We start from the raw sequence: 6,170 nt of genomic DNA, 5'->3' as shown, positions 1-6,170 counted from the left end.
ATATTTTTAGAACTCAGACACAAAAATATATACCAATTAATTATTAAGGTTTACCATGATTTCTTCTTTTTTTTATCCTTAATATTGAAAGAGTCTGCATAGCCATATCCTCAATCTTTAAATACTGCAGCCTTCCTTATCACATTTCCATCGGATTCCATATACAGTTCTGCTCTTTTTGTTTGTTGGGTAAAGAATCAAGTGACTCTTAAGTGACTGCAAACAATAAAATAATAGGGGAATACTCTATGAGTACTTCATTAATTCTACAAAAGAAAAGTGATTCAATGTTGCCTCTTAGCCTTCTTGTTACTTATTAAATCACTTCTTAAAATGATACTACATGGAATGTGTCATTCATGTACTAATTATCGACATTTATATGTTTTATTTGACAGAAAAATATCTAAGAGTATGGTTGGTGCATTGCATTATGGGATATTAAAATCCTGTTCACATTAAATTAATGATAAGGCTATGTTTGGAAAAACATGAGAATGGGTTAAAGGGCTGTGCATTAGCTTACTTTTTTTGTTTCTCTTGTTTTTGCTTTTACTTTTGACTTTTTTTTTTAACTTTTGCTTTTGCTTTATAATAATGATAATAAAAATAATAAAATAATAATAACAACAACAACAACAACAACAACTTTTTAATTTAATACAATATTATATAATTTTTATTTTTATTTTTACATTATAATTATTAATATAAATTAATAAATATATAATTTATTATAACTAATAATAAATATTTAAATATGAATAAATATGAATAATATTAATTTAAAATTAATAATAATATAAAATATTAAAATAATTTAAATATATTAATATAATATAAAGTATTAGTATAATGTAATATTTAATTTAAATTAATCACAAAAAAATAAATACAGTACAATATGGCACCAAACATTGTACAACATTATTATAATACGGTACTAATACAATACAACATAATACAATACACTAGTATTAAAATAATGAAATACAACATAATACAATATAATGTACTAAATGCACTCTAAGTGATTTATTAATTAATTAACTATTATGTATGTATATGGAGATTCTTTACCTTTTTTTAATTAATTAACTATTATTTATGTATATGGAGATTCTTTACCTTAGTTTAACATTTGTCGTTATTCTTCCACGAACCTTGAATTGATTTACACGAGTATCACAATGGTTCCAATGGAACAATCTTATTATGCAGTTCCCATCCGACAACTTCAAAGTGTTACAATTGTTTAGTTTATACAAAATGTATTTACACACTCAGTCTCAAGTCCACTGAGGCCTCGAGTTCAAAGTTACATCTCTTCCCATACCCTTGAAAGGTTAAGTATTTTAACATTGAAATCATGGTCCATTTGTTAGAAATATGAGTCAATATAGTCTCATTAAAAGCCTAAATCAACCAGAACAGCTGTACACAATTGCGTTGAACAATGACTTCAATACAGTAACTTTATTATCTAAATGCTACATTTTTATGTGGAGGAGAATAGAGTTTTTGTGCATCTATCTGTTGACTTTTTGCACTCGACATTTTTTTAGTTAACGTTTGTTTACTCTTTTAATTGGCAGGAGAAATGTTAAATCAATCATAGGGTGACAGACCGCTGAGAAAAACAAAGGCAAAACGATGAAGTTTTTTCAATGGGAAAAAAAAATACTAACTCACAGAAGATATTTGAGTGAAAAAAAATACTAACTCACAGGAGAAATGTTAAATCAATCATAGGGTGACAGACCGCTGAGCTAGTATTAACTAGCTCCACTCACCCGACAACGGACAAAATACAACCCCTGAAAATTGGAACTCCAGGATAAACAAAAGGAAAAGAGCCTTCGTAGAAGCCTAAGAAATCAGTGACAATATTTTTTCGAGAAGCAGCTGCCTTGACCTGAAAAAAAATGTTAAATCTTCTTTTTCTCAAGTTAATTTTTTGGGAAAAGGACAAACACACCTCCAACGTTTAGATAAAAGGACAAAAACCCTCATAACATTTCGAAAAAGATATTTACACCCTCATTTACTGATGGAAACAACAACTTTTAACGGAAATAGTAATTTTTAATATATAATTACCGTTATACCCTTCTAGCACATAAAAAAATAATTATTAATTGTCCAATTTATCTATATATTGTTAATAAAATTATAAATATACCCCCATTGCCCAATTCCTCTATTTAAATTTTTATCAAATTCTCTCTTTAAACCAAATAAATTTAATCCATTACTCAAGAATAAAAATAAATAAAATTAGTTATTAATGCCATAAGAATAACAATTCTCTACATGTCAATCATTTAAACTTGTATAATCAACAAAATAACAAAAAAACTAGTTACAACAATAATTACAAAAATCTTATCTTAATTGTATTAAATAACGTATCCTATAGACATAAAAATTGATAAAATAAATAAAATTAGTTATTAATGCCATAAGAATAACAATTCTCTACATGTCAATCATTTAAACTTGTATAATCAACAAAATAAAAAAAAGGCTGGTTACAACAATAATTACAAAAATCTTATCTTAATTGTATTAAGTAACATATCCAATAGACATAAAAATTGATAATAGATTAAATTTATTTGGCTTGAAGAGAGAATTTGATAAAAAATTAAAGAGAGGAATTGGGTAATGAAGGTATATTTGTAATTTTATTAATAATATATAGACAAATTGGACAATTAATAATTTTTTTATGTGCTAGAAGGGTATAATGGTAATTATATATTAAAATTACTATTTTCATTAAAAGTAACTGTTTCCGTTAGTGAATGAGGGTGTAAATGTCTTTTACGAAATGTTTGGAGAGTTTTTGTCTCTTTACCTAAACATTGGGGGTGTGTTAATCCTTTTCCCTAATTTTTTTAACGTATCAACTGATAAAAAAAATAAGTCTCACAATTATGAAGCGTATTCATATTAATAAATATACAGAAAGGCACAAATTTGTTGGGCCATTTACGTTGGAAATATGAGACAAAATAACTTTTTTGAAAGACCAGCTCAGCCTGAACAACAACACCCATAAAAACTCAACAGTGATGAACAATAGCTTGACAACAGAATTCTTTGTTATTTAAAAAATAAAGTTACAATCATAACCTTGTGGCTGCAGCCGGAAACCAAATAGTTGCTTCCTACAACTAAGAATTTGTTATCCGACCAACAATTACGAACCCAGAGAAAATTCCCCAAGGCGGGTGCAAAGCATTGTCCTAAAGTGTAATTTTCAGTATACTACAACATCGGACGCTGTCATATCTTTGTAATCATATTTAGTATCGTCAAGATAATCTTTTTGTAATTGAGATAATTTTTCTCAATAATCTTTTTGCAATTTGTTTTCTAAATCATTCATAGATTATGAATTTATGAATTTATTGTATATGTCTGTGTGAACGTAACAAAAAAATATTCAAAAGATATTGCAACATCAAGAAACTTGCTCTAAAGAAAGTAGTTAAAAAGACAAATTACTACTTTAATATTGAATTTTAAAGGATCCAAACCGGAATAACTTAACTATATATATTTTAGTTATTTTCATAAAGATTGGTTTAAGGACATACTTGAGAGAAAAAAGATTTAAAAATAAAAATACCATAAAATTTAAGGGATATTGAATAATTTTTTGGGCTAACCCGGTCTAGTCACTACCCCACATGCCACTGCATTTGGATCTGGTCATAGCAATTTGGCACTGTCATCATGAATATAGCACCATCTGGATATTGTCCTCTGCCAACATCTTTGGACAACTTCTTCCCCCTGTAAATTGAATTTGAATATGAATTAATTGCATAAACTAAAAAAAAAATAATAGTAGAGTAATGAAAAAGAAAGCTGGATTTATAAGTTGAAAGAATTAACAAATTAATTACCTTGAGCTCAGGATAGGATAGCCATATTTCAAAATGTGTCTAAAACTAACATTTTGCCTATTGACAGTGTGATAGTTAGTTCGAGTCTTCCTAATCATATAGAGTTCTCCTTGGCATCCCCCTCATTTATAAGACTCCTCGCTAACGGATATTTTAGTAGAGTTTTTAAATCATTAAAAAAAAGAAAAAACTGACTATTGCATAATGAAAAAAGTTCCATCCCCCGTTATCGACCAGTTCATAACATTCTGGTGTAAGGGAAAGAATTCTTTCAACTGTTCTGGCATGCCCTCGGCCCATTGCCGAATGAAGAGCTGTCATCTTTTGATCTTTGTTCAGTAATGTTTGAAGCAGTTTGATCAATTTCTAATAGCACGTGTATCGGTTGATATTGATTATGATATGCAGCGTAATGAATTGGAGTCTACCCATAATGGTTTGTTTCTTTGATCAGACTCTTCCTTTTTTCAAATAATTGTTGCATCGCAAGATAATTCATTTCTGAGTGTAAAGAGCCAAAAGATAAATAAAATTATAATTCAAATTCAATGTTTATCCACCACCAGCCTCTCAGGATTTAAATTTGGTGACCAACTAAATATAATTACTTGAGAATCATTCTGTCAGACCCGTGGGCATGAAAGAGCATGAACAAAACCTGCAGGAAAAGATCTAAATATTCAAATTCGCACTGAAAAGGTATAATCAAACTTACGGAAATCCAACTGCATTACTGCAGCACGTAAAACTGTCCTTCCGTAGGGGCCTTCATGGGACATTGATGTGCAGTTTTCTAATAAGGCTAGCATCTTATGAGAAAAGTGCTCATACTCAGCAGCCATGTGGAGTGGCGTTTTGCCGCAATTATTTGCAGAATATGGATATTCAGGTACTTATCTCGTCAGTATTTTCACCACATCCACTTTGCCATGAAACACTGCCTCGTGCAGTGCAGTGCAGTATTCTTCTTTTCATTCGTCATCCTAATCATCTGCCTGGTAGCTCCTAACCCGCTCTCTAGCTCTTCATCTTCATGTTGAGCTAATTTTGCTCTTTTAATAAGAACATTCGCTATATTAAAATGGCCGAATTTTGCAGCAACGGGAAGTGGAGTATCACCTTTGCCATTAACTTGTGTTTGTAGTGATGGGCATATCTCAAGTATTTCCCCTACGAACTTGATTGACACATTTTCTGTTCATTGGCATATGATGTTGATATGCAGGATAGTGTTCCTGGCCTGTACTGTTAATGAGCTCTCAAATTTTTCTCGCCATATCTTTGAAGGATTCAGCATTGCCATCAGCTGCAGCCTTGAACAACTTTGGATCCATTTGATTAATAGTTCATTTTTACATGCATGTCATACATTAAAGGAAATTAAAGAGAGAAAAACAAAGAGAGAATTTAAAATTCATAAAAGAATAGCAAATTAAAAAGAGGCTAATCGTAGAAATAAACAATGATTAATAGACACAAAAATACAATTAATTATTAAAGTTAACAACGATTCTCAGTAAATCAATAAGATAGTATTGTATGATTACTGATAGTTGCATTAATTCCACAAATAGAAAAGTGATCCAACACTGCCTGCTAGCCCTTCTTCTCCCACTGGAACCTTTATGATGCTCGTGTAACTAAATTAAAGGTTCATGGACGAATAAAGAACATATATAAAACGAAGGTAAATAATTGAATCTCCACAATATATTAGATTGTTGGATGGTCGAGGTATAGCTTGTTGATCCTAATTTTATAACGAACGGAACCTCCCTTAATAGTTACACCTTTGAGTAATTCTGACAATGAGGATTCTGATAGTACGAAATTGTAGTTTAAAATAAATTAAAACATAGTACTATGGGTGCAATGATTTGCATATTTTTTTCATAGTGCATTGTTTCATTTACACGCGGACGTAATCGTATGTTAAGTTTTTTTTTACCCTAGATCGTGAAGATGAAAGTTTTTTTTTTATTTAATTTATATTTATTAATTATGTTCAGCATTTTATGACTTACATATTTTGAAAGCGATCATGTTGAGACGAAGTTGTTGGGAATTGTTGTATTGATATTATTGGAAGCGTTTGGATGATTTTGTGATTTGCTTGATCGATGGATTGAATATTGTTTGATTGCATCATGTAAAAAATAATATAATATTAATAGAAGAGGGAGAAGTTACTCTTTAATGTTGAAGAGATAGAAGTACAATACAACTTAAAGAGGTTTTTGAAATCCTTTTTAC

At 29.7% G+C, this 6,170-nt stretch overlaps 1 pseudogene; it reads right to left on the bottom strand.

Annotated features, from left to right (window-relative positions):
• Nucleotides 1-3,689: 3,689 nt before the first annotated feature.
• LOC18032413 lies at nt 3,690-5,251 on the bottom strand (annotated as a pseudogene).
• Between the last annotated feature and the right edge of the window lie 919 nt (nt 5,252-6,170).

The sequence above is a fragment of the Citrus clementina genome, unplaced genomic scaffold, assembly GCF_000493195.1.
Source record: "Citrus clementina cultivar Clemenules unplaced genomic scaffold, Citrus_clementina_v1.0 scaffold_9, whole genome shotgun sequence".
NCBI lineage: Eukaryota > Viridiplantae > Streptophyta > Magnoliopsida > Sapindales > Rutaceae > Citrus > Citrus x clementina.
This window is presented reverse-complemented; position numbering and strand designations above follow the sequence as displayed.